The 23067-nt window shown below is 38.4% G+C and overlaps 1 pseudogene; it reads left to right on the plus strand.

Annotated features, from left to right (window-relative positions):
- The first annotated feature begins 19430 nt into the window (after positions 1-19430).
- Positions 19431-22655, plus strand: LOC102896381 (annotated as a pseudogene).
- Positions 22656-23067: the final 412 nt, after the last annotated feature.

Below are 23067 nucleotides of genomic sequence, written 5' to 3' on the forward strand. Positions count from 1 at the left end.
CCAAGATATGAAAGCAACCTAAGTGTCCATTGATAGATGATTGGATAAAGAAGATGTGGAACATATATTCAACAGAATATTACTCAGCCATGAAAAAATGAATCTTACCATTTGGAATGACATGGATGAACCTAGAGGGTAGTTACTAAAGTGAAACAAGTTAAACATAGAAAGATGACTACCATAAGATTTTATTTATATGTTGAATCTAAATTTATTGAAGACTTCTCAGATGACAGGTGCTGTGCGTGTACCAAAAGGATAGATAAAAGGATGAAAAAACACAGCCCTTGTTCAGAAAAAGGAGAAGGGATTAAAAAGTAAAAATTGGTAGTTACAGTTACAAACTAGTCATGGGGATGTAAAGTAGAGCATAGGGAATATAGTCAATAATGTTGTAATAACTATGTATAGTGCCATGTGGGTAGTAGACTAATTGAGGGGATCACTTTGTAAATTATATAAATGTATAACTATTATGCTGTATATCTGAAACTAATATAAAATAATATTGAATGTCAACTCTAATTGAAAAATAAATTTTTTTTAAATGAGAATGTTTCTAAATCTGATTTTCTTTTTTAAATAATTTTTTATTTTTCAATTATAGTTGGCATACACTATATTAGTTTTGTGTGTACCACAAAGTAATTGGACATTTATATAACTAATGAAGTAATCACCCCAATAAATCTAATATCCATCTGACACCATACAGTTATTGCAATATTATTGGTTATATTTCTTGTGCTATATTTTACATTCCCATGAGTATTTTGTAACTATTAATTTGTACTTCTTAATTCCTTCCCCTTTTCACCCACCTCCTCTAAACTCTGTCCCATCTAGCAACCATCAAAATGTTCTCTGTATCCATGACTTTGTTTCTGGTGGTTTTTTTTTTTTTTAAATTGTCCCTTCGATTCCATGTATAAGTGAAATCCTATGGCATTTGTCTTTCTCTGTCTAACTTACTCTACTTAGCATGATACCCCCTAGGTTCATCCATGTTTTTGCAGATGGCAAGATTTCATCCTTTTTTTTATGGCTGAGTGATATTCCATTGTATATAAGTACCACCTTTTCTTCATCTATTCATCTATTGATGGACACCCAGGTTGCCTTCATATCTTGGCTAATGTAAATAATGCCACAATGAACACATGGATTTACATGTCCCTTCAAAGTAGTGTTTTGGGTTTGTTCAGAAAAATACTCAGAAGTGGGATTACTGGGTCCTTCTTTGTCTCTTGTTATAGCCTGTTTTAAAGTCTATTTTGTCTGATGTAGGGTCAGACAAAATTTTTGTTTTGTTTTGTTTGTTTTGTTTCCATTTTTATGAAATACCTTTTCCCATCCCTTTGCTTTCAGTCTATGTGTGTCTTTTGATCTGAAGTAAATCTCTTGTAGGCAGGATATGTAAGGGTTTTGTTTTTTAAATCTATTCTGCCACCTTATTTTTTGATTAGAGCATTTAATCCATTTACATTTAATGTAATTGTTGATAGGCATATAGTTATTGCCATTTTATCATTCATATTTTTTCTTCTTTTTTTTTAAAGAAATTTCTCTTAACATTTCTTGTACTACTGGCTTGGTGTTGTTGAACTTCTTTAGCTTTTTCTTATCTGGGAAGCTCTTTATCAGTCCTTAGATTCTAAATGATAGCTTTGCTGTTTACTCTTTGTTGTAGGCCCTTGCTTTTTATCGCTTTGGATATTTTATGCCAATTCCTTCTGGCCTGCAAAGTGTCTGTTGAAAAACCAGCTGACAGTTTTGTAGGTAACTAATTGCTTTTCTCTTGCTGCTTTTAAGATTCTCTTTGTTTTTAGATCTGACTTTCTAGGATTTTTTACTTTTAATAAATAGTTATTGAACTTTATCTGGTCTATTACAATAATAATATACTTTTCCTCTTTTAGTCTTTTCACGTGGTGAGTTACTTTGATTTTCTGATGCTGAATTATCCTTGCTTTTTTGGAGATAAAACTTTCTTAATGGTGTATTATCACTGTCATAATAATAATAATGGTTATTATTATTGATAAAGTTAGATGTGCCTCATCAATATTTTTAAAGACTTTATGTTTTAAGAGTAGTTTTAGATTTAGATTTAGATTCTACAAAATCGAGTAGAAAAGACAGTTTCCATATACCCACTGCCCCACACATATATAGTCTCCCCATTATCAACATCCATCACCAGAGTGGTACATTTGTTACAATTAATAAATCTACATTGACACATAATTATTACCCCAAATCCATAGTTTACTTTATTGTTCACTTTTGGTTCTGTACATTCTATGATTCTGGACAAATATATAATGAGATATGTCTACAATTATAGTACCTACAGAGTATTTTCACTCCCATAAAAATTCTCTGTGCTCTTCTTACTTATCCCTCTCAGACCTCTAATCCCTGGTAGTCACTGATTTATTCCTGTCTCCATAGTTTTGCCTCTTCTAGAATGTCATATAGTTGATCATACAGTACATAGCCTTCTCAGATTGCCTTTTCTCACTTAGCAATATGCATTTAAGACTCCTTCATATCTTTTCATGACTTGACAGCTCATTTCTTTTGAGTGCTAAATAATATTCCATTGTCTGAATGTACCAGTTTATTTATCCATTCACCTATTGAAGAACATTTTGTTTCCAAGTTTTAGCAATTATGAATAAAGCTGCTATAAACATTCATGTGCAGATTTTTGTGTGGACATAAATTTTCAACTTCTTTGGGTAAGTAGCAAAGAGAACAATTGCTGGATCATTTAGTAAGAATGTGTCTAGTTTTGTGAGAAACCTCCAAACTGCCTTCCAAAGTGGCTGTACCCTTTTGCATTCTCACCAGCAATGAATGAAAGTTCCTATTATTCCACATCCTCCACAGCATTTCTTGGTGTCGGTGTACCAAGATTTTGATCATTTTAATAAGTGTGCAGTGAAAAGATCTTTTTTAACAAAAGAAATAACACTGCTCCCCCATTCAAAGTCTTCCATTGCTTTCCCATCACAAATTCAAACTCCTTACCATAGCCTATTAGAAAAGTGACCACATAGTTTATCTATCCAAACCATTTAATTTAAATGGCTCTTCTGTTTGCACTAAGAATTGCACTGCACGAGAAGAATCCACATATAGTGGTTAACTCTCTTAGTATCACTAAAACCCAGACTAAAAGCACATGCATAAAAGAGTTGATGAGTCTTTCTTTTTCTGGGTCTTCCATGGCATATTTATCCCCTAGACTCTCTAATAAAATGCTGCACTTTTTGAATTACAAAATAAGCACTTGAAAGGGAGCTCCATCTCTTTTGAATAGCCTTAGTGCTGAAATCTGGGTTGCAAGGGCTCGTGAGGGGTGTTTTCACTGGTGACCAAAGTCCACCTGACTTGAATTTTTTTTCAGATGATTGATTGCCTATATGCTTCAGAAAGCTTTTTGTAAATAAGCATGTGAGCAAGAATGAGCTGCAATTATAAAATAATGAAAACAATTTTTCTGCAGAACTTATGGATATCATTCTCATGAAGATTGTCTGGCTAGCCAAATGTTTTTTCCTTCATTCTGCCAGGTTTCTCAGAAATTTAATTAAAAATGGCTTTGATGGTATGTATCCAAGGGAAACCAATTCCTGGGTTAACTAAGAGAGAAATGAATACCTGAAATAGGTTGCTGTGATGGACCAGAAGAGCACAAGTAGGATTTTGAGACATTGAATTGGCTTGCATATCAAATCCATCCAATGGCTTAAAAAATTATTGAGAAAAATGTTTGTTTGCTTGTTTGTTTGAAGAAGAGAATATCATAGGAACATTTGATTCAACATTACTTTTTGAGAGGTATATGTCGAGTACTCCTTGGAAAGCAATTGCTAGGACTCCTATAGTCATCCTGCTTTAAAAATCCTGTGATCTCAGTTTCAATTATAATTCTTCTTAGAATGAATTTTATTCATATATTTCAATCTTTTTTTTTTCCTCTGTTTCCCTATGCTGTCCTTTGAATTATTGCCCTGGACTGCAATTATGTTTCGGTAGAAAGAATGCAGCTTATGTTCAAATTATACTTGAAAAGGTTAAAATTATAAATTAGCTGCATGAACTTTTGGCAAGATCCTTAATCTTTCTGTGGTTCGGTTTATTTCACCATAAAATGGAGATAGTATTACTTACCTCTTGGGTTACTATGAGGAGTGAATGTGATCATATGTGGGAGTATTTGCTCTATAATTTTGTATGAGCAAGGCCAGGACCAAGGTGAGGAGAGGAAGAAGCAAAGTTTAAGCACCCCCCCCCAAAAAAAAAACCCTCAGTAATAAAGGTAAATAATATTTAATGTAATATTTTTTAAAGTCAAATTTAATGCAAAGAAATTCATGATAAAATATCAAAACATTGGCCCTGGGTATGAGAATGTGAAAATTATAATCATCTGTGTGATAGAGCTGTCAAGGACAGACCTTTGACCCACAGTCTTTGCCATGCCACACAGTTTTAAGAATTTCTTTTGTTTTCAGCAATTGGTTTCAGATCTGGGTTTCTATCTGCTTCTGCTTCCTCACTGTCTGGTCAGCTGGAATCTGGTTTCAACCTTCTGTTTGCTTCTCTTCCTTGCAGTTACCTAAGTGCCTTTCTGACCATTTCTTCATTCTTCAAGTTCCTCCATTGTCCTGCAAGGGGCACTTTGGTTCTTTGAAAAACCTCTCACTTTAGTTCAAGATTTGGTGCCCACAGATCTTTAACTTTGATTTTCCTGGCCCTGGACTCCTGCACCAATTGCTGGATTTTTTCTGAAGTTCTGAAGGTGTTGTAATGTTGTTAAAAGAAGCATCTGTTTTAATGTACACTCTCAAGTTTGTCATTCCCTCAGATTTGCATTCAGTGGTCCCATCAGGTGACAAACCTAGGCACACAACCTACAGATTTCATGGGAACACAAAGGTACCCAATGTTTAAATATGGATTAAATGAAGCAAATTCAGAAGTCTAGGAAATGTGTCCCTGACAGGAATAACCTACTCACATTCTCTCCTCCTGTCTGATTTATTGTTATTATCATCGTTTTATTGTTATCACCATCATCAGATCCATATTTCTACAAATAATAATTACTCTTCTCTTTAAACACAGAATTGAAAGAATTTTAATAAAATCAACAAATTTATATTTGTACATCTCGTGTATTTGAGACCCAACCAAGGGCAAAAGATAAAGTTGCAAGAACAATGGTTTCTGTAGGAGAACAAGAAAGAAGTGAGGGCTACCCTAACTGTGTGACAGGCCTTAGTTTGATGGTGCAACCCCACAGCCACCTGAGCCTTCCTGCACTCTGGAAGTACGCAGACACATCTACTCATCGGCCCAGGCTTTCCAGCTCTGAACTCAGGGCTAGCACTCCACACAGCCTACACAGCACTCCTACATTAATAGTTGAGAGGCAACAGCAGATAAACAGTTTATAAAATTAAATAGCGTTGCCCGTAGACTATTAATGTCAACTGAGTTTCATTCATGCTGAATAGTAAATACACTTTACTACTTCTTTACTATGTGCTGGTCACTATACTTGCATTCTCATTCAATCTTTACAACATCCCTTTGGGATAGGAATTATTAGCCTATTTATGGATAGGGAAATACAGTCTTAGGCTATTACAGCTAGCAATGGTAGATTAACTCAACAAATATTTATAAAGTTCCTGCAATAATTGAGGCTCTATGTTAATATCTTTGGAGGCTAAAACAGGTTCTGGCTGAGTTAAACAGAAAGGGATTCACAAAAGAATATTGACCAGCTAACAGAATTCTGGGGAGATGGGGCTACATCAACAGGGACAAAGTCTAAGGTCACATCACAGACCTAATCTGGGGAGGAAATTGTCACCACTGACTCCGTTTCAGTGATTCCACTGAAAGATGCCATCAGCACTGCCACCGCTGCTGCCCTAGGGACTCGATCCTGCCACCTCCAATAAAGAGTATTGTTGATGTTCTTGATGTTTTGCATTATTAGTTCTCCATTCAAGGTTTCATTTGGAGAATCTATTTGGAAGAATAAAAGTCGCATATAAACAATCTAACTACAGGGAAGGCTGGGAACATAAGTGTCTGGGAACTTCTACAGTAGGAGGTAGGCCGAATCTTCAAGAAAGACTCAATTCTCAAAATATAGAAAGGGACTTCAGATGCTGGTACATCTAAAAGAATGATGAATGACCACTACCTTGAGTTCTTGACCTTCAGGTACTTACAAAGTAACAGAAGAGAAGATGCACACAAATGACCACAGTCTGTAAGAAATGCTATCAAATAATATGGACAAAGAGTTCTGCTTGTGGGGAGAGATAGGAGATCAATTCTGGCTGGAGATGACAGGATAGATTCAAAGAAGGGATTGCACTTCTACTGGGTCTTAAAGAGTGGTAGAATTTGGAGGGATAACAACAGTCAGTGGGTCAAATAGGAAGGACAATTCAAAGAATGAGGTACCTAGGCAAAAAGTCCAAGATTCTTTAAACTGAGGAGAAGACCAGAAGAGGAGGTATACTGTAGAGATCTAGACATGAGGTGATAAATCCTGGCCAAGGTGTGTGGTCATGGTGAAGGGAAAGCAAGATTCAGGAGTGATTATAAAAGAAGAATCAACTGAATTTATTTCTCCTTTTGGCACTTGTCTTAGTTTAAAATTCTTATTCATGTCTATGATTATTTGAGTAACATCTGTCTCCTCTGTCTGACAGAAGCCTCCATGAGGCAGAGACCAAGTCTGCTACCCCCTCTCCCACTCCCTTTTATACTCAGGGCTTTGCACAGTGCCAGTTGCATAGAAATAGCTCAGTAGGTGTTTAATGAGTGGAAGATAGGTTCATAAACAGACTGATACATAATTATATAGAGAGAAGGAAATGGAGATAACAAAGATGATTCTGAGTTTGGGGTCATATGGAAGTCTTACAGAAATGCTGAATTTCAAGTTCCAAAGGGACTACTTAGGGGAAATTTTTCAAACAGTTTTTGAAAATGAGGGAAAACTGATTTCTAGCCTAACAGAATTAAGCAGGTAAGTCTATAAATGTGCAACGAGTAGCATATCTCAAGCATGCATGGCAATAATGACATATAACATATGCAGCGTAGAAAATTGGCTTTGGAAAAAATAATGTTTGAGTATTATCTTTAATTTCACTTCATCCATGCCACTGTTCAGACATTTCCATGACTGGCACCATGTGGTCTGAGTGGAGAGGCATATCTCCTCTGATGAGCTTCATCCAGCTGCCTGTCCTCCTACACATGCAATGTGTACAGAGTAAGAGTGCACATCCAATCCAGGCTGGGAGAAGAAAATGAAAGCATGTCAAAGATGCAGCTCTCGAGTCACCCCAGGCGCACTCTGACCTCAAAGGTCCCCCCCCCCACCCCACCCCCCCACTACCAGGACATATGGAAAAGTGTTCCTTAGTCTTACGCCATAATTCATATCAAGACCTGATTAATTTTTCACCATGAGCCTCTTAGTGCGTGTGTTTGTTTTTCAGTCTGGAGTCAAGTGACCCAGGCAGGGTTTGGTGACTAACTGAAGTGCAAGATTTAAGGAATTACATAAGTGCTGGAGGGTTTCCACTGAGCTTCCCTGGTAACAGCAGTGAGGTGGTCGGGAACATTTTATAAATTAAGCTGCTTTATCCAGAAAAGGAAGCAGCCTTACAGTTAACTGTTTCTCTTCCAATAATAATGAAAGTAAGTGATATGTATCCCCTGTGTCTCCCCCGAATTCAGTTAGGAAGAACACCTGAATCTGGGTCATATTGATCTGAGCATTAACTAAATTATCCTGGCTAGCAAAGACAGAACATATTTGAAGAAGGGAAAGCCAGTAAGGAATGGACATTTGTGGCTTTGAGCTTCCCAGCAACCTTTATTTTTATAACAGAACTCATGCTTTTCCTTGGAGAATCACACTCCCCCAATCTCAGTCCAGGCTACCAGGGTGGCACTGGGCCCAGGCCTGCCTACAGCGAGTGGAGAGCACTGCACTCCTGGCTGGAGAGGTTGGTTTAGGAATTGGTCCATTTCTCACCAAGTCAGTCAGAGAAAATCCTGGAGTCTATAGCTATTATCATTCCTAAGTAGTTTCAGAAATGTATGGATCCAGGCTCTTAACATAATTATATCTAAAGGGTATCAGAAATTTCTTTTGAATATGACCCAGTGTTCTTTATTCACCATTTATATCAACACTATATGAACTAATATTTGTGTCCGCCAGAACCTACACATTGAAATTCTGACCTTTGATACGATGGTATTAGGAAGGAGGCCTTTAGGAAGTGATTTGGGAGGTGGAGCCCTCATGAATAGGATTAGTACCCTTATAGGAAGAGCCAGGAGAGTCTGCTCACTCACACACTCTCCATGCTCCACCATGTGAAGATACAAGGAGAAGACCACTGTCTGCAAACCAGAAAGAAGGCCCTCACCAGACACCGAACCTATTCATGCCTTGAGCTTGGACTTCTCAAACTTCAGAACTGTGAGAAATAAAGTCTGCTGTTTAAGCCACCAAGTCTGTGATATTCTGTTATAGCAGCCCAAGCCTAGTATGCTAACAAGCTACATTATATGAGAATTATTTGTGTATTTGGATGTCCCCCTTCACTGGGCTACGAACCCAGGGGACAAAGATCATATCTTTTTTTTTTTTTAATCTTATATTCCCAAAGCACCTTGCATAGTACTTCAAACATGAAATCTTTAGATTTGTGTATTGAAATGAGTCAGCCTCAGCTCTGTCCAGATCTAGGTGATAGATGCCCTAAAATGGATGAGCATGATGGAAAACTTCTATTCATAGAGGTTCTGCAACCTACCCAGGATTTCACTTTGTGAATATATCCTGAAATAGATAACCTTATGAAACGGTGCCTTAATATGCTACAACCTTTCATGAGACATCTCCTTCAGAATTTAAAGCAAAATACTTTACTTCCTGAGGAAAGGGTAATTTTCCCCTAGTGTATAATAACACCTGTGTAAATGACCATATTTCTTTCTTTTCTTTGGCCTCCAGGAAGCCCTGAGGCAAATTTACTGTTCGATTATTGTAACTGTATAAAATCTTTTTGGTTTGCTCATCTTCATTCTGCAATTGCTCTAATTTACATTTCTCTGACCATGCTAGTCAGTTTTAAACTTATATTTTAGTATATGTATTCCTATATTGCTTGTTGAACAAGATATGGGGTATTAATAAGCCAATTCTGGCTCAATAATACAATTTTTCCAAAGTGAATGGATGCTTAAGACAACAGTGTAAAGTGCCTAGAAAAAGGGGCTGTTTGCTTGGCTCCTACAATGTGGAAATCTTTGTTTTCCTAAAACACAGCGTCTGCTTTGGAGATGGTACTTATGGTGAGAGTTCTTTGTTGGGCTTCTGCCCTGACCAACAATGAATTACTTAACCTCGACATGTTCTCTTTTTCAATATGGGATTAACGTTGCTCACTGCTCGACTCCATTTGGATTAATGGGCTAATGTTCAACATCATTTTGAACATGAATAACTCTGGGTCATACCTATCTTCATTTCAATGCTAATCCTTGTCTTTGTGAAAGATGAGCATGCTAAAAGTCTTTCTGTTTTATGTAACCATTTCCCTTAGGGGTCTGCTGACATCAACAGAAAAATAGGTGAGCCAGCCACCAGCAAAAAGGAACCTTATCTGGATATCTGAGTATGACTCAGAGACACCAAACAAGAGACATGTAAAGAGGTTGGGGGCAAGAATTTAGGAATTGCAAGGGGCACAGGACCATCAAGTTTTCAAGGAGAGATTACGGAAACATCTGCGAAGTCAGGGCAGGAAGTCCAGGGCTTCTTTTCAGATGGGGAAGTGCCTTCGTTGGGACTGCTGCGACAGCACCAAGGTGCTGTGTAACCCAGGGCCAGGGAGGCCGATTCAAGACCAGGGAGTAGATCCCATAATGACCAAGAATCCATCAACTCAACTCCAAGTTCTTCAGCCACACAGAGTCAAGGACAAGCCTTGGGGCTTTGGGATGCAGTTAAACCGCATTAATCAGGATAAGATGGAGCTTAACATTAATTGCATTGTAGCAAAGAATTTGTGTTCAGGAAATCTCTTGACTGCTCTTGCTTCTGTTTCAGCCCAGGCTTTGACAATCATGGCATTGTAAAGGACTAATCAAAGTATAAAGCAAACAGAGTCAATTGCTGAGTTATAATCAAACAGTTGTGAAACTGCAATTTTGGTACTTGGAAAATATAAGGTCTACAAATTTCAGCTGAATAACAGATAATTGGCCAGAAAAATACATCCAGGAGGGGCTTGGACTGCTTTGGGAAGAGAGGAATGTCCCCTTTCGGCTCCATGGGGGTGTGGTGAGGTAGGACTGGGGTGGGGACTAGACTGCTGGGGACTCACTTCAAGTCCTGCCAGCTTGGAAAGAAGCCTCCTGCTTCTCTGGGTTGGCTGGCCCAGCACATATCCAACCCTTCTTTGCTTGCCATACCCGCATTCACATTGTTCCCTAGAAAAGAACTTACTTTCAGCCTGACCATGTAGAAACCTCACCTTTGTGATCCCTCCCACTTTATATCAGTCCAGCATTATTCATCCCGATAGATGACCCAGCCTTCTCTCTGTTTTCTTTAAATAATGGTGGAATATTTGTTTTCTGGAAATACAAGGCTGCATCCAAATTTAAAAGAGAAAAATAGGAGAGGAAAGCATTCAAACAAAACTCTTGGAATTGGATTCCTGTGGTAACATACCGAATAAAGGAAAACAGGAAAACAATTGCAATATTAAAAATAGATGACTTCCTGTGTGTAAATTCTTTGCTGACCTTGTTGATTGGAGTGTGGTCAATGTTTGCTGGCCTGCCACCTCCTGACTCCGTGAGCATTCATACCGAGGGACAGTTCTCAGGGCTCAGAAGTCCCTCCCTCTTATTTTAAAAACATTTCTTTATAGGTCTGCCTATTAGCATCAAACCTTTTGTCTTTGATCCTCAATGCTTATCAGAGATTCATTCTTTCATCCTTTGTTTCATTCCTATGTGTCTAAAGAGAATTTACCAAATATTGAGAATACCTTGGAGCAGAGATGGTACCTGTGCATAACACAATGCACCTTGATGATATTGGCATCCACTGCCAATATAACATGAAAGTAATCATGGAGAAAAGAATGCATCATCCTGCTGACAGAGCATTCATCCACTCAATGAATACTTAATGAGCACCTACCACATGCCAGGCATTGCTCTATGCACTGGTGAGCTTATATTCTTGTTGCATAAAATGAACAAGAAATGATAAGCATAGTAAATTAGTAAATTACATAGTATATTATAAGATAGGTGAATAGAAAAAAAGGAAAGTAGGGTAAGGGGGATTGGGCAGGTGAGTGGTATTAAATAAGATAGGGTGGGCCTTGGTAAGAAGGTATTATATATGCAAAGACTTGATGTGAGGCAAATAGTTAGGCAGATGTCTCCAGAAAGTGTCTGGGCTGACACAGCAGCCTGAGCAAAGGTCCTGAAGCAGGACTATAATGATTAGTCCACAGTAAGACTTAGCTTCCCTCTCTTCCTCTGTTAGGGAAGCCTCGGACAAGACAGGTACTTGTGGGCAGCAGGGGGAAGGGCTTTGAAGTAGCAGAAGCAATAATGAAAATGGTTCAACAATGGCAGTTCTTTGGAATTGGAGTGGGCACAGGTGGAAAGGAGAGATAAAAGGTTAAAAAGGGAGCATGTTACAAGATTCCACTCCTGCGCGAAGAGCAAGAACTGGAATCTAAAGGACACACGCAAAACAAAACAGCAGGAGACAAGGAGCCCCCATCCTCGTGTTTTCATTCCCCACTCAGTGACGCAGTGACGAGTATAGCTCAGTGCCTTCTGAAGCACTCGTGGAATTTGGCTTAGGATCACAGAATTTTAGGACTGAATTGTTCTCTCCTGGCTGTGCTTGTTCCCTCTTAATCCCTTTCTCTGCATGGCCCTGGTCACTGGAATTCTCTTAACCATTTTCTGCTCAGGGCCACTCTTGTAATTAGATCTAGCCAAGGAATGATCAGTACATTTTAGGATGGCCTCTCTCCTCTCTCCATCAAGGCTGGTGAATTTACTGTAATCCAAGGTCCTAGGGAAAATTCACAGTCACAGTTAAAGAGGCATGGCAGTGGCCAGAACCTGGGACCTCAGGTATTTATTTATTTTTTAATTAGTTTTCTTAAATTAATTTTTTCTTAGAACTTAGGGTTATAGGATGGGAGAGAGAGAGAGAGGGAGGGAGGAAAAGAGGGTACAAGGGAGAGAGAAAGAGAGAGAAAGAAAGAGAGAGAGAGAAAGAGAGGGTTAGAAGCATGTGTATTTAAAACTCTCCCAGCTACCCATTGTTCTTGAGATAAAGTCAACACCCCCTTAACAGGCATTGCCTCTATAACCCATCTTTCTGAGTCTTCCTCCTTATTAACTGAACACCTTGTCATTTCTCTTAGGGGCCCTGCTTTCTACTGCCTCCAGGTGCATGTATGTACCTGCTATCCTAGAAGAATCTTCCAGCCTCCTCTTAACCTAGCAAAAACTCGCTCACCCTTAAAGTCTCACCTTACTCATTCCTTCCTCAAGGAAGCATTTCCTAATTCCCTAAAGTAGGTTGTGCCACTGTCCTTCCAGAACTTACCATGGCACCTGGCATAGAGTAAGAACTCAATAAATATCAATGCTTTATAAGTTCCTTTGGTTGAAGAATGAATGAATAAGTGAACAGAAAAAGAAGCTAAGATCAATGTGAATTTTTTAAAAATTGAGGACAAGGATGTCAAAAGTCCCTACCACAAAGAGAAGGGGAGACAAATCAAAGACAATGAATTCTTTAAGGTCCAAAGTGCTCTTGCTTAAAGCATGACTCAGGTCAGGTCAATTAGCTCAACCTCCAGAGAAAGCAATAGGCCTTTGGGGCATTCATCATAGCTGAGGCTGAAAATGAACTGGATGCCCCAGGCAGAGGGTGTTAATACAAGGGCACAGCCAGGAAAGCTAAGCACATCCAGCTTAAAGGAGTAAAAAAAATAAATTACAACAACATAATTTCAATTTTGTGTTGTCTTGATCCATTGTGGGTGATCTTGGGCAAGTCACTTAACTTTTTGAATTACACTTGCATTGTCCAAAATAACGAACTTGGGGGCATTGAAAATAAAAAGATATTAGCCAGGTTTATGTATGACCAAATGTCCCACACAATACTAATATTATTAACGATCACCAATGCTAGCCCCAGCTGTTCCCCAGGAAGATTTTATTAGTCCCACTGCTGTTTCCTGATTCGTTTCCATTCAGGAAACTTTGAAATAATGGTTAGCAGAGGGGCACATTGCAAAAATAAAAATTCTCACTCTTTTAACTTTTCCATCCACTTTAATCCTATTGCCCATCCTTCCTCTCCCCAGCTTCTTCTACTGGAGTCCTGCCATTCCTGTGATCAATCATGCACTGGAGAGAACCTTACTCCTAGCAGGGGTGGGAAGGTGGGGGCAGGGAGACTTCTGGCCCAGCATGCCTGTTGAGTGTGATGTCCTTTTGTGGTGCCCTCAAAAACAGAAGTGAGGAAACAGGACATCATTTATCATGTGGTTTCGTAATGGATGCTGATAATGCAAAACAGCTAGGCCACGCTTGAGGTCGCTCCAATGAAGTATCAAGTCAGCTATTGGAGGCCAAGACGGAAAAGGAGTTTCCCTGTGTGACCTGCCCTCTGCCAGGGATATCCCTGCAGTAATAATCACCCACTTGCTGAGGAAGCCCGCCATTTGCCCTCTGAAGGCACATAGCCTCCGGCCGCCTGTAGACTGACATTTTGGAGCTGCTAGGGGGAGCTAAAAATTTCTCCCCATTCCAGCCACTGCATCCCAGTCCTCCCCAAGCCAGGTACACTATTGTGGAAGGTGCTCTACCCTCTAGCACCTCCCCAAGCAGGTGCTAGAGGGTAGAGCTTCTGGCCCGATGGTGTCTGCTGGCTCTTGAACCAATCACTGTGGCAGAGGAAAGGTAGCATTCTGGTTGCCCAGGCCTAGGCCACCTGCCAGCCTACTCTTAGCTGGGGATGAAACAACCTTAGACATATCCACATCACAGTGAAGCATGTTTCCAGAATGAAGGAAAAGGAAATGTGATCGACGCTGTAGTGCCCACTAGAACGATGTCTCCCATCTCTCTGCATTCCCATGCCTTTGCCCCAAAGAGGCATCAATCGATATGAGTTACTTGCAAGAAAACACTTAAATCCACAAATGAACACATGGTAAAAGCCATACAAAGGTGGAGCTCCATGGAAGCACTTTTTAAAAAAGGGACCTTTTCCCAACCAGGTACGCACTTAAGAAGATTCCATGCCAAGAGAATGACACTGCTAAAATAAAGTAAACTGACGCTTCCTCTCAAAACCCCTCAGCCACGCTCTCTCCTTCTGACCTTTGCTGCTCTTCTGATATCACAATGGCCTCCATGTTGCTACCTCCAGGACTCATTTCTCAGACCTCATCTGACTTGCCCTGTTAGCACCATTCGACTCTGTTAATAACTTTCTTCTTAAAACCCTTTCTTTCTTTGGCTTGGCTTTCTTTCCTTCTTGGATTCTTTTGCTGGTTCTCCTCATCCCTCCAATCTCTGAATATTCGGTGTCCAAAAATCAATACTTGAATCTCTTCTTTTCTATCTCTGCTCACTACTTAGGTGATCTCATTCAGTTTATGGCTTTAATGCCATCCATGCATTATGACTCCAACCTGTGTGTATCTAGCCTTTGCTGAATCCCAGATCTTATATTTCTGTTGAATACCTAACATACATCTACAACCTATCACAACTAAAATTGAGTCCCTGATAGTTCCCTTTCCACTACTACCAAAAAAGAAAACAATTCCTCCAATAATCCTGTCACTCAGACAAATCCATTGTGCTGTTCTTGACTTCATTCTCTCCCTTACACTCCATATCTTGTCTATCAGAAGATTCTATAGGCTCTACCTTAAAAATATATTAAAAATTGAACACCATCTTCACTGCTACCACTCCATACCTAAAAGATCTCCCTGTTTCTGCTTTTACTTCCTACCCACCCTCATCTTCATAGCCCATTCTCAACATGCTAGCCACACTGACTCAAATAAAACATTAATGAGATTATGTCACTCCTCTGCTCCAAAACCATAGTGGCCTCAGAGTAAAAGCTAAGTCTGTTATAACCTATGTGGGCCTACGTGATCTGCCTCTTACTTACTTCACTCACCTTACCTCCTATTAATCACACTCTTGCCCCCTCTACTCCAGCCACTTGGCCTCTCTTCCACAGATATTTCAGGTATGCTTCCACCTCAGGGCCCTTTCACTTGCTCTTTCATCTTCCTGGAAAGCTCTTCCTCCAAGTATCCCATGGTTTCTCCTCAACTCTTTTGAGATTTTAAGTTGAAAGACACTTTCTTAGAGAGGTTTTCCCTGGAAACCCTGTCCAAAATTCAACACCCTCACAGATCTTGTCACCCTCCCCTTTTCTTTTGTCACTCTCTAACATTCACATATTCTTTTTTAAAAAACTTATGTTAGTATAATGGGCTTTCTCTTAAAGTCTGTGAAGGAAGATTCTTACTAAGAATTCTTACTAGGATCCTCAAAAGTCTGTGCCATTGTCCAGAAACTTGGTACACAAATGTGAGAATTTAAGTAATTCATTCTTTTTAAATATCGAGGTACAATTGACATATAATATTTTATTATTTTCAGGTGTATGACATAATGATTCAATATTTGTATACACTGAGAAATGATCACCACTCTAAGTCTAGTTAACATCTGTTGCCATAGTTACAAAGATTTTTTCTTGTGATGAGAAATTTTAAGATCTATTTACTCTCTTAACAATTTTCAAATATGTCATATACTCAAAATATTTATATGTTCTTTTTACTTAATTTACCTTGTGCTTCATGTCTTCTTCTACTAGATTGTTAGCTCCATGAGGACAGGGCTACTTTTACTTGTTTTGATCATTAATATCCTATTAGGATCTACAATAGTACTTTTACATGAAAAGGAGAAAGTAAACAAAACAACCTAATTGGTATAAAAGAAGCCAGGAAGATTTTCTACATTTCATTTACTAGCTCAAAAGTTTTCAATAGCTTACCATTGCCTTAAAAGATCAAGTTCATTTCTCCATCATCTATACATTTTCTGCATCAGCACTACATTTGTCTTCTCCAACCAAACTGGTTGATCCATTATTTCTCTAAATTGCCTTAAGCTTACCTTTCTCATCCCTTTCTCCCATCTGAAACACCTTCTTCATCTTCTCCATCCATCTATGCAAACCCATCTCATCTTTCATGACCTATTCTTTTCTCTACCTGCTGAAATTCAACTCATTCTTCCAGCTCACATGGTACCTCCTTTATCAAGTTTTCCCTGAATACTCCAGATGGATTAAAATGCTCCTGATCTAGTAATTTTATAGTGTTTTTTTCTAATCTTATTCCAGCTTGCTTCACAGTAGCATATTGACATAATAAAGTGAGGGTCTATAGCACAGTCTGGAGTCTGATTCAAATCCGAGTTCTGCCACTAACTGGTTGTATGACCTTAGGTAAGTAGGGTAATCTCTCCGTACCTCAGTTTCTTTCTCTGTAAAATGAGGACAATAATCTTATAGAGTTTTATGAGCATTAAATGCATTAATATGTAAAATACTTAGAAATGTCTCTGTTGGCTATTACTGTGGTAGTGGTGGTAGTTAGCCAACCATTTTCAATCCACTTGATTTTTTGTGGTGAAATAAAACAGCTGGATTTCTTTCCAGTTGCTTAAAACATATACCTCAATTTTTATTAAGAAATGAATGTATCATTTTTTTCCTTTTTTTCTCAGTTGGAAGATATTAAACCTATTATAATGAATACTTGGTGCTATAAACAATTTCATCGATTTTTTTCTGCATATACAATGTACAAACACAATGCAAGCATGACATCAAGTTGAATGGAATTCAAATTTCATTTATTGAATTGACCCAATGTGAGGAACAGAAAAATGAAGATATGATCCTGCCCAGAACCACTATCTATTCAGAAAGATCAACTTACGCAAGATTGACTATCCCAATATCTGCTACATGCTGTACACTTATGGTTCTTTTATTTATATTTTAAGGTTTCAGCTTTCCTCAGTCTCCCAATAATAATTTTTTTATATATATAATTTTGAATCTAGGATGCATTAGTGCATTTGAACCGGTTTCTTGTTTTAATGTGGGAACATGCAACATTAGTTGCAGTCTATTACTGTCTACTTAATGAAATTGTTTTTGAAACCCTGCCCATTAACCTTTAACCTTGAGGCCTGTGCATAGTTTCCGTATTTATTAAATGATTAACTCACTTACCAGAGGTATTTATGAATTCTTGGCTCAGCCTAACCTGCTTGGCCTAGTTTAGAGACTGGGGAAGTTCCAGAACGATCTCTCCAGACTTCTCCTGAGACACATCACTGGCGGCCCCATTTGTCTTCCCTCTCCTAGTCATCCCCACATGCTATTCTCCCCCCTCACTTCACTTCCTCCTCCAGGAGGTATCATTGCATCTGGCCCTCATTGTGATTATTTGACTTTACAGTTACTTTTATAGATGTTTAATCAGGTGTGCAGGTGAAAAGATGAAAAATGAAGGGTGGGTATTTCTAAATATTTATTCAGAAAACAAATTCAGCAATATTCAGTGCAGTCTCTCGTCTTCCCCAGGGACATTAGCATCGACTACCTCGTGCTCAACTGTGGCCTGAGACACTTGATACGTGAAGGTGAATCCTGGAACTACAGCTTAATACCCATGAAATTAATTGTTTTTCTTCATGCCTAATAGTGTCCTCACCCTCCACACTGGATAAACAGGCTCAGAAGTGATTTATATGTCAGATTGTTTTCCTTCTGAAAGATGATCTTTAAAGTAACTTTAAAAAACAAAAGGGTAACTCTAGAGAAAAAAAAAGGAAGCCATGATTATGTTAAAATTCTTTCAGTAAGCTAAGATGCTATTCATGAAAGTCATAAAATAATCTTCCACCAGTTACTAATTTTATTTAGAACAATAAGACATATAAGCTAAGATGCCTATGAGGGTGGTACCTTAGATCATTTTTCTGAAGGAAGTTGAGATGAAACAAAGTGCTCTATAGTCTGATATGCGGCACTTTAGAATTTAAAACACTAGATATTTAACTCTTGAAGGGGACAAAAAGTTATGAGAAAGGTTGTAGTAATGGCTCATTTTCCAGGAAAATCAAAAGGTTGGCCAAGAGAGAATGGTCCTTCTATATTGTTCTGGAAATACTCCAGTACATAAGCTTTTCCTTTAGTGTATCTCTGTAGTCCAAGGTCAAGAATTATGGGTCAGTTTTACAAAATATACTCAATGCCCTTGGTCCTAACCAACAATGATCAAGGATCCGCAGAGTTTAAGACTCTGGTTTGGATCAGCTGGATGGCAAATTATAAGAACCACTAAAACTCATCTCAGGAAATCTGGAAGACTACTTTTTCCACTGAGGCCATAACCACGCTATGACCACAAATGTTTAGGTGAATAGAACCCTATTTTTATCAGACATTTGAACACCCCAATAAAATGGCTAGACCATTTACAAAAGATTAAAAGAATTCACACAATTCCTCAGGCCAAGGACTACTGATGGGATATGAAGTTCATCATGAGCAACTACAGTGGGTAAATAAAACAGGAATTTGAGATCACAAACCTCAAAGAGACAAATGAGCTAGATGAAACCTTAATGGGCAGGAAAAGAAACAGAAGCAACAGCAATCTCCATCCACGGTGCTCAGACAAGTATGTCAGACAAGATTGAATTATCAGAAGATTTAACTGCAGTTTCCCAAAGCTGCATAAAAATGAGTAGGGGACCCATCTGTTTTGCTAAAGAATGGTTTTCTGAAACTTTATCAAAGTGAAAAAACCCATCGGATACATACCTGAAATGAAACTAGGAACAACGCTCTTTAAAATGAGGGTCATTTTCTTGGACTGCAATGAAGGGTGCTGAAACCTTTGCCAGAAGGTGGGGAAAAAATGTCTCTGGGTGAGATTCAAACTATTAAAGTATAAAACTACTAATCAATTAAAATAAAGAAAGAAGGAAAACCAGCCATGTCAAGTATTTTTATAATGCCTTATTTAATCTTCTAAACAATATGAGGTTACAAAAAAAGGAAACCGAAGCTCAGAGAAGCAAAGTAGTGAGTAAGTTTCTACCCCGAATTTAAATTTAGAATGGAAAGTTTCTAGAGTCCCTCTTCTTTCCCCAACATACTACCTCCATTTAGGACAATGGTCTCTATGCGGATTAAAGAGGAAAAGGACCAAGATAATGCTTTGAAGAGGTAAGTATGAGTGAGACCTTTGTCTTATCTGTGGCTTCTTTAAGATGTAAAATATATGTAACATTAAAGTTACCACTCTATTGACAATGCAAAGTCCTAAGTTTGACATTTAAGTACCTTTGTGATATTCCCCCCTACTCATTTTTCCACTAAAACTGAATCACTGGCTCATTTACACTCTCTTAAAACTACTGACTTCAAAACAGCGTGGGGAGAGAATACACACTGGGGCTTGGGATGTAGATAGTGAATAATAGAGTTATGTTTTCACCAAGTAAGAAAGCTAGATCATGTGTATGTGATTGTCAAAAAAGAAACAAAGAATGGTTTGCTATTTGAATTGAGCAAAAATATGGGAGATAGAGAATACAAACTTCAACAACTCTCTTAATCATATCCATTCTCCTGTGTTCCATGTTCCAACTAATGAAAGAGTAATCAAAGCAAACAGCTTTGGAATGAAAATAGCTTCATTAGGAATGTACAGACTGAATGTAATTTGTGTAAGAGGCATTATTGAATGAATGCCAATAGAGGTCTGAAACAAGATTGATGGTTTGATAAAAAAATCAATACACACTCAGAAAAAGATGAAAATGATTAACACTGAAAGATAAAAACAGCCTACCACAGAATCTGGAGAAAATTTCTACTAACCGTAAGGTGAATGGGAGTATATTGAGAAAACAAGGTGATAGTCTGTCAGTGCTTTTCCTCGTGAAACAGGGCAGCCCTAGCAACCCAAGAGGATGCAGAAATACACATAGATTTATTTCTCTTGCTCAGAGACACAGATTCCATCTAAGCAGAACTTGACATGTGGGTGGCTATCTTTTGAGACAGAGACAGAAGTGTTCCTCATCTCACCCAACTCCAAGTTCCTAATCTATTTGGAAATTATTAAACTTCCTAAAACAACGTGTGTGTGTGTGTGTGTGTGTGTGTGTGTGTGTGTGTGTGTGTGTAGTAAATGCATCCTTATGAGATCTGTTCATTATAAATAGAGTAATATGTAGAGTGATAAAGGTGTGAGTGGAAAACAAGAGTCCAAGCAAAAATTATGGCCCTTTTAATAGTAACAAGAAGAGTAAGGAAGGAAAACACTTTTACAGCACTTTATATGCTAGTCTAAAATCCAAGTGATTTATTAATTAGTATTTAGAACAACCCTGTATTAGTTAGAATAACATAAACTATGTTGTGGTAAAGATAAAATAAATAACTCCAAAATTTTCATAATTAACACAAGTTTATTTCTTGCTCATGAAAAGTTCAATTTAGGTGAGCAGAGGCTATCCTCCACTTGGTAACTCAGGAATTCAGGATCCTACATCTTACGATACTACCCTAAGGTACTGGGGTAGAGAAGGAGAGAGATGTGAAAAGCAAACCAGCTCTTAACTGCTTTAGCCTTGTGATGACACATAGCACTTCCACTCCCAATACATTGGCCAGAACTAGTCCATGGCCCAAGTCACAGCAAGAAAGGCTGGGAAACGTCAAGGAGCTCATAGATATCCCAGTGAACCTAATTGTCCCTTTCACATCCCTCATGAGGAAAGCAATAGCATAATCCCCATGATTTTTACAGATGATGAGACACTGGCACAAAGATAAAGTAATTTACTCAAATTCACGGTTAGTAAGTGGTAGATCTAATATTTTCATCTGGTTCCAGCATTTGTGCTTCTGGAAATTATACTATCTTATCTTTTAAAAGTAGTAGTAGAAATATCAATGATTTCATTAGTGATTTCTACCAGAGAAACAAACTGTGTGTGGAGATGGTAAATCCTCTCTTGGAGCCCTAGAGCCAGGTTACATGAGCACAAGCTGGACACTGGGAATTAGGCAGGAAAATGTGTAGTCACATTTCTGTAGACTTGAGAAGGGACTCAACCAGTGCTCAGCAAGGACAATCAAGGGAAATTCCTGCATCCTGCTTATAGGCAAACATCTAGTCTAGATATATCTCTCTTGCTGAGGATAAATAGCATGAAAACAAAATCAACTCAAGACATTTGGGAAAAGTACTGAAACCAAGTTAAAGGGAATAAGATATAGAAGATATGGAGTCTACTCTCAAGAGCAGGGGTGGGCAAACTTTTTTGTCATGATCCAGATGATATATACTGTAGGCTTTACAGACCATACTGCTTCTGTCACAACTACCCAACTCTGCAGAAAGGCACGAAAGCAGCCATAGACAATACACAAATGAAAGGGAGTAGCTGTGCCCCAATAAAATTCTATTTACAAAAATAAACTGTGGACCAGATTTGACCCATGGGCTATAATTTGCCAATCCCCACTCTAAAGAAAAGAAAATTAGGAAATATAAATGATCAATAAACATTTGAAAAATATTTAATTTGGTAGCAATCCAAGAAATACAAATCTTAAGAGTGATGTGATTATTTATTGACAAACTGTTAAATACTTTTAAGAACTTATTGTTAGAAGAAGTTCAATGGAATGATTTTATATTTCTGATAAGAAAGTGAATAACTTGAATATAATTTAGCTTGAAATTAATTTGTTGTAGAAAATTACATATATAAAATATATACATGCATATTATGTTAAGTGAAATAAGTTAGAAAAATACAAATACTGTATAATATCACTTATATGTGGAATTAAAAAAGCCAAACTTATAGGGTTGCTGAATGACCTCAATCCTTCAGGAGAGAGATGGCATGTATCTGAAGGCTGACTGTTCTCTTCAGTATCCAAGGAAGCCAAGATCACTTTCTCTGAACCCCAGTGGTCAGACCTGCTCACATCTCAACATTTCTCCAGGACCGACCTGCCCCAGGATGGTGTGGAACACAGCACATTAACCTGTCAAACAAGGCTGCTTCTCTGTTTCCAAGGCTGCATCTCTCCACTGGACTGCTGAGAAGGTTGTCAGTGTTTTGTTCCTGGGCCTACTTCCAGCTGCTTATATGAATCCTTCCACTGTGCTCGACTACTCCCTGGCCACAGTCCTCACTCTCCGTAGTCACTGGGGCCTTGGACCAGTTGTGATTTTGTTTGAGAGGATGTGTTGCAGAAAGCTGCCAAGGCAGGCATTTTGGCACTCTCAGCTTCCAACTTTGGTGGGTTTTGTTATTTCAACTATCATGATGTGGGCATCTGCAAAGCTGCTGCCATGCTGTGGAAGCTCTGACTTCTTTTACTTCATCCCTCGAGAGTTGACTATACACCTCTTTGCCTCTGTCAAGCCATTCAACTCACAATAAGCAGGAAATAACTAAAGCCATTGGTGAGATAAACCTCTTCTCCTAATCACCTGGCTATTTTTAGAATTTAAACTTTGAGAAAAAGGTTCGAGTGGAATTGTATCCAAGAAATTGTGAGACTGAGTTCCATATTCTGGTGACTTAATGGGGCTGTCTCCCAGCTTCTCACAAGGCTCACAGTACAACTAAACAGTACATGTGAACTTTTGCATTTTAAATACCAAACTCTTAAATTCATCTTTATTAATATCAATACCTGATCAAATTTCTTTATTTGTCCTGGGAATGATAGAGAAAGAGAAAGACTGTTGATTCACAAGTAAAGACTACAGAATCTTA

Source organism: Pteropus alecto, unplaced genomic scaffold (assembly GCF_000325575.1).
Source record: "Pteropus alecto unplaced genomic scaffold, ASM32557v1 scaffold57, whole genome shotgun sequence".
Taxonomy (NCBI): Eukaryota; Metazoa; Chordata; class Mammalia; order Chiroptera; family Pteropodidae; genus Pteropus; species Pteropus alecto.